The 9,222-nt window shown below is 41.5% G+C and overlaps 1 non-coding gene across 1 annotated transcript; it reads right to left on the reverse strand.

Annotated features, from left to right (window-relative positions):
* Positions 1-3,588: 3,588 nt before the first annotated feature.
* On the reverse strand, positions 3,589-3,702 carry LOC140280628 (U5 spliceosomal RNA). The gene has a single exon (XR_011909567.1). It is a non-coding gene; the product is annotated as a U5 spliceosomal RNA (small nuclear RNA).
* Between the last annotated feature and the right edge of the window lie 5,520 nt (positions 3,703-9,222).

The raw sequence follows: 9,222 nt of genomic DNA on the forward strand, positions 1-9,222 counted from the left end.
TTATCAAACACACTTTGTTTCTTGTGACAATCAAGTCAGCGAAACAGCGTATACACGTCAAGACACTGAATCAAGTTTGCCACAAGAACTCATAAGTTTGGCAGTATTGCTCTGCCGTCAGCAATCATACACCCATTTTATTTTCGTGAGACGTGCAGGCACCTGTTCATCTACTGTTCTATCACTATGAATTAGTTTATCTATTATCAATAAGGATACTTCTACAACTACTATCAAAGTATGTCCAGACTTCTTATGTTGTCAGTTGCTATATATGAATAAGTGGGTAGCTACTGACAAGCATTAAGCATGTCACACAGCCCAAACATATAACATTTCAGGACACACCACACAGTTAACAACCACAGTGAAGTGTCAAAGCCCAAACATGTAACATTCAACAGGACACTTACACAACACATTCAAATCAAACAGTCAGACAACATACAAGAACATATACCCCAGCGGGCATTGCTCCCTGCCTATTTTCCTACAGCTCACTATGTGTGCGCACACCTTTATTCACAAACTCTTCAACTTATACTCTTTTACCGAAGCTGCTACAGCTCGATTGGCCGAATACCCTTAGATCCTATTTCGGTGAATTTGACATCTGCCTTACATGTAACAGATTAGCGGTTTAGCAGTTTTAATTTAGTTTGAGTGAAGGAATTCATTTTATAGCAAAATCCGAAATCGTGAAGCACTCATGAAAGTAAGCTTATTCTCGGATTCCTGAAACTTTAGATTTGCTCTTTCTTTTACTGCAAAGTACAACGTTGTTTTTTTTTGTTTAAATCTTTCTAGACATGGTAAATATGAACGACAAAGCAGTTTAAACATAGTTAGAGTGAAGGAATTCATTTTATAGATAAAATCCCAAGAGTCTGCAGAGAAAAGAGAGTGAATGCGAAGTAGACTTTAACACGGCTCTGGGAGCGAGCCGAGTGTGGGCTAACCGGGAGAATTGCTTGAAAGAAACGCGACACCGAATGAGCGGTCAGAACAAAGCCTCAATACGGTGTTCCCATGGTGTTTGTGGCTGCCTTGTCTTTTGCACAGAGTAAAAGACAAGGCATCTAAAACATCTAAAATGTCTGATGATAAAAGGTCCCAATAGGTCAGATAGAATTCTGCAGGAAGCCCGTCTAAACCCGGAGCTCGACTTCTCTTAAAACCTGTTAGGCATTTTTTTAACTCTAAAGCAGTAAAATTCTGTGTCAAGTGTGCATTCTCTTTTACGGTTTTGTCAACGAATTTTAAGATTTCTGCCGATGTTTCCAAGTGCACTGGTTTCTCTTTGTACATGTTACTATAAAAGGTATGTACAGTTTCAATCATCTCTTGTGTGGATTTTGTTAAAAACCCATCTTCTCTTTTTAGATTTTGAATACACTCCTTTTTATTTATAACTTTCTTTCTTTTTCACCTTCCTCAATTTCCTGCTCCCTGCTTCTTACAAAAATTCCTTTACTCTTTATTTCTGCTAAAACTGACATTTCCTTTTTGACATCTTTGATTTCTTCTTTAAAGTCTATGCCACACTGATTTAGTTTAAAGTAGCGCTGTAAGCGTTTATGTAGTCCCATCATACATCTATTCTCTTTCCTTTTTTTACGTTTACCTTGCTGTTTAAAAAAAGTCTGGGTCGTTTCCTTCACCATTTCCCACCATTGTGCATGTGTTTCGTAGAGGTCTTGAAGGGTCTGCCACTCTTTATAACATTCCCTGTACTGACTGACTATGATTTCATCCTCCAACAGGGAACAGTTGAGTTTCCACAGACCACTTCCTACCGTCACACCAGAAGGGGGTGAAAGGGTGCAGGAGAGCATAAGGTGGTCTGAAAAGAAAACAGGGGTTAATCTAACATCAGTGGGTGGGCAATCTCTAGTAAAGAAATAATCAATGCGAGAGGCTCTGGTGCCATCATGACTAAACCAGGTGAAGCCCTCCTCTCTGGGATGCATGGTTTTAAAACAGTCAGTAAGCTTAAAATCCCTGCATATGCCCTGAAGTAAAATCGAAGTCTTATCCACTTTAAAATCTACCCCTGCTCTTTTTCTATCTTTCCTGCTCAAGATACAGTTAAAATCCCCTCCTACAACTAAAGGTACTTGCCCTAGCATGTAAAGCTGTATATCTTCTAAAAGGTCATACCTTTCATTTTTTCCATTGAAACCATAAATATTCAAGAGGTTAAAGTCTTGCCCCATAAAATTCAAGTGTGCTAAAAGTGCCCGTCCGTCTCTCACCACTGTGCTACCTTTCACCAGAACATGCGGATTTTTAATTAGAATGGCCACACCATCATTTTTATTTTGATTTGAGCCACTCCATATCGATAAATGGGGCCACATTTCCTCCCATTGTCTATGGTTTTTTAAAAAAGGTAGTCCACATTCTTGTATTAAAAACACATCTGATTTTATGGAGTCTAAGAAGGATAAAATACTCTGGGCTCTTGTCTTTGATTTCACACTTCTCACATTTAGTGTTGAGAAGGTGAGAACCATTAAAAGCATAAAGGAAAGTAGGTATGTAATTTTCGTTTTTCTAAGTTATCAAAACAAATTACACACAAGTTATTTCTTGGGAAACTAGCTCTTCCTTCATTTCTTTAGGTGAAAAGTGAGTAGGGTGATCTATATTTCCTTTTCGGACTCTCGGTGTTGGCCTCTGACGCAATGTTGCATTTAACTTTGAGTCCCTGGGGGTTGATTGCAGAGCTGAAGTTAAAAAGGAGACCTCATTTGGTGAGTCGGAGGGGAAGACTCTAGGTTCTTCCACTGAAGAACTGTCTGAAAGGGACCTAACCCTTCCCCTCTTCTCTGATACCACTGGGGAATCAGAGGCTCAGATGCCGTCCTCTTCGGCTGTTGACCTTCGGGGAGGTGAGTATCTTCACTAGACTCACCTGTCTGCTCTTCCTCCTCATTTAGCGTAGCTCCACCCTCTGCCTGTGAATTCTCACAGACTTCAACACTGAGTGGTGAGGCCTCTACAGGCCCCTCCCCTTTTTGCTCCTCACTTCCAATCCAAGCTTTTGGCGGGAAGTTTGAATTTATTGGGTCAACCTCTTCACTTTGTTCACCAACTGCCACCTTTGGTCCTTCTCTTTGTTGGCTTGACTGTGGCTTTACCGTCTTTAATTTGTTGGCAAAAGATTTAGGGCAATCTCTGAAGAGGTGATTTAATTCTCCACAGAGATTACATTTCCTGCCATTTGGACACTCTCCAAAAGTTTGCCCAATTTCTCTGCTCTTCCCACATAACACCTTGGTACAAGCCTCAACCAGGTGCCCATGCTCACCACACTTGCGGCAGAACTTGGGCTGCCCCTGGTAGTGGATGTAACCTCGGTTTTCAAGGTGGCCAGAGTGTCGCCCACCCGCTGCACTGAGCACTCTTCAGCCCTTTTAAATGGTATAACTTTGCACTCCCGCACGCTCCAGCAAGCACCATTCAAGCAACAACTTTGCACTCCAGCTTCGAACATCGGCACAGTCGCAACAAGTAAGGCGACTCTACTCAGAGAAGTCACTCTGCACAGTAAGAAGATTTCTTTTGCACAGACAGAAAGGGCTTCACCCGCAAAGGTAAAGCCTGCCAAAAATAGAAACAACTCATTAGTGCTGCTCTCCACAGAAATCTTTAGTAAAAGGCGAAAGACTTGTACGTTATGAAGAGAAACCAGAGTACGATTATCCGTCACTGCGGGAGCAGGGCATCAGGCTAGTTGGCAAAGCCACCTTCCCCATGGTGAGCTTTGCTTGGTTGAGAAGCTTGCTCCCCCCCCCCCCCCTTGCTCCTCGGCTGACCAACTAGGAACAATCGGGCCCTATTCGATGGCTGCCTTGTCTTTTACTCTGTGCAAAAGACAAGGCAGCAACAAAAACACCACGAGAATCCCGTATTGAGGCTTTGTTCTGATCGCTCATTCGGTGTCGCGTTTCTTTCAAGCAATTCTCCCGGTTAGCCCACACTCGGCTCGCTCCCATAGCCGTGTTAAAGTCTACTTCGCATTCACTCTCTTTTCTCTGCAGACTCTTGGGATTTTATCTATAAAATGAATTCCTTCACTCAAACTATGTTAAAACTGCTTTGTCCTTAATATTTACCATGTCTAGAAAGATTTAAACAAAAAAAACAACGTTGTACTTTGCAGTAAAAGAAAGAGCAAATCTAAAGTTTCAGGAATCCGAGAATAAGCTTACTTTCATGAGTTCTTCACGATTTCGGATTTTGCTATAAAATGAATTCCTTCACTCATACTAAATTAAAACTGCTAAACCGCTAATCTGTTATATGTAAGGCAGATGTCAAATTCACCGAAATAGGATCAAAGGGTATTCGGCCAATCGAGCTGTAGCAGCTTCGGTAAAAGAGTATAAGTTGAAGAGTTTGTGAATAAAGGTGTGCGCACACATAGTGTGCTGTACGAAAATAGGCAGGGAGCAATGCCGGCTGGGGTATATGTTCTTGTATGTTGTCTGACTGTTTGATTTGAATGTGTTGTGTAAGTGTCCTGTTGAATGTTACATGTTTGGGCTTTGACACGCTTCACTGTGGTTGTTAACTGTGTGGTGTGTCCTGAAATGTTATATGTTTGGGCTGTGTGACATGCTTAATGCTTGTCAGTAGCTACCCACTTATTCATATATAGCAACTGACAACATAAGAAGTCCGGACATACTTTGATAGTAGTTGTAGAAGTATCCTTATTGATAATAGATCACTAATTCATAGTGATAGAACAGTAGATGAACAGGTGCTTGCACATGTCTCACAAAAATAAAATGGGTGTATGATTGCTGACGGCAGAGCAATACTGCCAAACTTATGAGTTCTTGTGGCAAACTTGATTCAGTGTCTTGACGTGTATACGCTGTTTCGCTGACTTGATTGTCACAAGAAACAAAGTGTGTTTGATAAGATCCGACCATTTTATTACGGGAGGATCAGTATGTATGGATTCTGATGTGACTGATAAACCCATTCGTATCTTAAGCATAATCTAATACGTGAGACAACGCCCTGGCACACGATAAAAAAAAAAAAAGAGAGAGAGCGGTTTTGTGTCCCCACAGTCCATAATGTAGAAAAGAGAGAAAAAAGCCTTTCTGATTTGGTGTGTGTGCTCATAGTGCAGAGTGTAGAGAAAAGAAAGCCGTTTTGGTGTCACGGGTGTTGTGACTTACACACACACATTTCTAAATTGAGAAAGGAAATTATTTTAGAGGAAGCACTAGAGTTTAGATCCCACATTTGTTGATAGGCATTCATTTATTTCTTCACTTCTGATGAAGTTTCAACAATAAACAACAAACTTTGTATTATGAGAAAGAACCAGACTCATTCTTCAGGAATCCGAAAATAAGCTCTATTTTATGAGTTATGCACGAATTCGGATTCTCCTATAAAACGAATTCATTAACTCAAACCAAGTTAAGACTGCTTTGTCCTTCATATTTATTCATGTCTAATCAAGTTTCAACGATAAACAACGTTGTACTTTGTAGAATGAGAAAGAACTTCTTCAGCAATAAGCATCTCTCGACATATGACGAAATACAGATTTTGCTATAAAATTAATTCCTTCTATCAGCCTGACTTAAAACTGTTTGTCCTCCTTATTTATCCACTTCAAATCAAGTTTCAACAATTAAAAAAAAATTGTAGTTTGAGAAAGAACAACTTAATCTTCAGCAATCAGTATAAAAAGAGGTGCAAATGCCAACCATACATACCTAAAAGGTGGAGCGGAAGTATTCAGCTGCAAGTAGGTGTGAATGTTCGACCATAATTTGTAAAAAGCGGGTAAGAAAAGGTTCGAATGCCCGACTATATATTAACAAAAGCGGGAGGAGAGGTCTTCGGATGAGAGTGGGTGAGAATTTCCAACCATAATCTATAAAATACGGTGAAAAAAAATATGTGAATGCCTCATAGAACACTAAAAGCGGAAGTGTTCGGCTGCAAGAAGGTGTGAATGTCCGACTATATTTGGTGAAAAGCAGGTGAAGCAAGGTCTGAATGCCCAACCTTACATCATCAAAAGCGAGATCAGAGGTGTTTGGCTGCAAGAAGGCCATAGTTTGCCAAAAGCGGGTAAGGTGCGAATGACCGACTAAATATCAACAAAAGTGGGGGCGGAGGTCTTCGGATGCAAGTGGGTGTGAATATCCCACCATACAAGTATGGTGGAGAGGAAGCTGTGAATGGCCGACCATAGTAAAAGGCGGGTGAGAGAAGGTGCGAATGTCAAACCATACATAATCAAAACAGGGAGCGGAGGTGTTCTGCTGTAAGAAGGTGTGAATGTCCAACCATAGTTGGTAAAAAGCGGGTAAGAAAAGGTTAAAATACCCGACTGTACACAATCAATAGCGGGAGCGGAGTTGTTCGGCTACTAAAAGGTGTGAAAGTCCGACCATGGTTTGTAAAAAGCGGGTAAGAAAAGGTGCGAATGCCCAACAATGTATGATCAAAAGAGGGAGTGGAGGTTTTCGGCTGCAAGAAGGTCTGAATGTCCAACCATAATTTGTAAAAACCGGGGAAGAAAAGGCTCGAAAGCCCGACTATACACCATCAAAAGTGGGAGCGGAGGTGTTCAGCTGCAAGACGGTCTGAATGTCCATCAATAATTGCTAGAAAACATGAAAGAAAATTTTCGAATATCAAACTGCACATGATCATAAGCGGGAGAGGAGGTGTTCAGCTGCAAGAAGGTGTGAATGTCTACCCATAATTACTGAAAAATGGGTAAGAAAAGGTGCGAATGCCTAACCATACATCATCAAAAGAGGGAGCGGAGGTGTTCCGCTGTAAGACGGTGTGAATGTCCGACCATACATGGTAAAAAGCGGGTAAGAAAAGGTTAAATTACCCGACTGTACACAATCAAAAGAGGGAGCGGAGTTATTCAGCTAAGAGAAGGTGTGAAAGTCCGACCTTGGTTTGTAAAAAGCGGGTAAGAAAAGGTTCGTATGCCCGAATATACACCATCAAAAGCGGAAGCGGAGGTGTTCGGCTGCAAGATATTGTGAACGTCCGACCAAAGTTTGTAAAAAGCAGTTAAGAAAAGGTTCGAATATCTAACCAAACATAATCAAAAGCGGGAGCAGAGCTGTTCGACTGGAAGTAGGTGTGAATGTCAGATCATAATTTGCAAAAAGCTGATGAGAAAGGGTTAGAATGCCCGACTATACACCATCAAATGCGGTAGCAGAGTTGTTCGGCTGTGAGTAGGTGTGAATCTCCAACCATAATTGATGAAAAATGTGTTAGAAAAGGTAAAAATGCCGGTCCATACATAATCAAAATCGGGAGAGGTGGTGTTCAGCTGCAAGAAGGTCTAAATGTCCATCAATAATTGCTAGAAAACATGAAAGAAAATTTTCGAAAATCAAACCACACATGATCATAAGTGGGAGAGGAGGTGTTCAGCTGCAAGAAGGTGTGAATGTCCACCCATAATACCTGAAAAATGGGTAAAAAAAAGGTGCGAATGCCCAACCATACATCATCAAAAGCAGGAGTGCATGTGTTCGGCTACAAGACGGTGTGAACGTCCAACCAAAGTTTGTAAAAAGCAGTTAAGAAAAGGTTCGAATATCCAACCATACATAATCAAAAGCGGGAGCAGAGCTGTTCGACTGCAAGTAGGTGTGAATGTCAGATCATAATTTGCAAAAAGCTGATGAGAAAGGGTGAGAATGCCCGACTATACACCATCAAATGCGGTAGCGGAGTTGTTCGGCTGTGAGTAGGTGTGAATCTCCAACCATAATTGCTGAAAAATGTGTTAGAAAAGGTAAAAAAGCCGGTCCATACATCATCAAAATCGGGAGAGGTGGTGTTCAGCTGCAAGAAGGTCTAAATGTCCATCAATAATTGCTAGAAAACATGAAAGAAACTTTTCGAAAATCAAACCACACATGATCATAAGTGGGATAGGAGGTGTTCAGCTGCAAGGTGTGAATGTCCACCCATAATTCCTGAAAAATGGGCAAAAAAAAGGTGTGAATGCCCAACCATACATCATCAAATGCGGGAGCGGAGTTGTTCGGCTGTGAGTAGGTGTGAATCTCCGACCATAATTGCTGAAAAATGTGTTAGAAAAGGTAAAAATGCCGGTCCATACATCATCAAAAGCAAGAGAGGTTGTGTTCGGCTGCAAGTAGGTGTGAATGTCCAGCCATAATTACTCACAAACGGGTAAGAAAAGGTAGTATTGCCAGACCATATATGATCAAAACAGGGAGCGGAGGTGGTTCAGCTGCAAGAAGGTTTGAATGTCAAACTAAAGTTCAAATATATTAAAGAAAGTGGGAGGAGAGGTCTTCGGATGAGAGTGGTTGAAAATTTCCGACCATAATGTATAAAATTCGGTGAAAAAAAGGTGTGATAGAACACTAAAAGGTGGAGCGGAAGTGTTCGGCTGCAAGAAGGTGTGAATGTCTGACTATATTTGGTGAAAAGCAGGTGAAGCAAGGTCTGAATGCCAAACCTTACATCATCAAAAGCGAGATCAGAGGTGTTTGGCTACAAGAAGGCCATAGTTTGCCAAAAGCGGGTAAGGTGCGAATGTCCGACTAAATATCAACAAAATTTGGGGCAGAGGTCTTCGGATGCAAGTGGGTGTGAATATCCAACCATACAAGTATGGTGGAGAGGAAGCTATGAATAGCCGACCATAATTTGGAAAAAGCGGGTAAGAAAAGGTTTGAATACCCGAACATACACCATCAAAAGAGGGAGCGGAGTTGTTCCGCTGTACGAAGGTGTGAATGTCCGACCATAGTTGGTAAAAAGCGGGTAAGAAAAGGTTAAAATACCCGACTGTACACAATCAATAACGGGAGCGGATGTGTTCGGCTACAAGAAGGTGTGAAAGTCCGACCATGGTTTGTAAAAAGCGGGTAAGAAAAGGTGCGAATGTCCGACAATGTATGATCAAAAGAGAGAGCGGAGGTTTTCGGATACAAAAAGGTTTGAATGTCCCACCATAGTTTGTAAAAAGCGGGTAAGAAAAGGTTCGAATGCCCGACTATACACCATCAAAAGCGGGAGCAGAGGTGTTCCGCTGTAAGACGGTGTGAATGTCCGACCATAGTTGGTAAAAAGCGGGTAAGAAAAGGTTAAAATACCCAACTGTACACAATCAATAGCGGGAGCGGAGTTGTTCGGCTACAAGAAGGTGTGAAAGTCCGACCATGG

Source organism: Leuresthes tenuis, unplaced genomic scaffold (genome assembly GCF_036924035.1).
Source record: "Leuresthes tenuis unplaced genomic scaffold, fLeuTen1.0.hap1 SCAF_21, whole genome shotgun sequence".
NCBI classification, from domain to species: domain Eukaryota; kingdom Metazoa; phylum Chordata; class Actinopteri; order Atheriniformes; family Atherinopsidae; genus Leuresthes; species Leuresthes tenuis.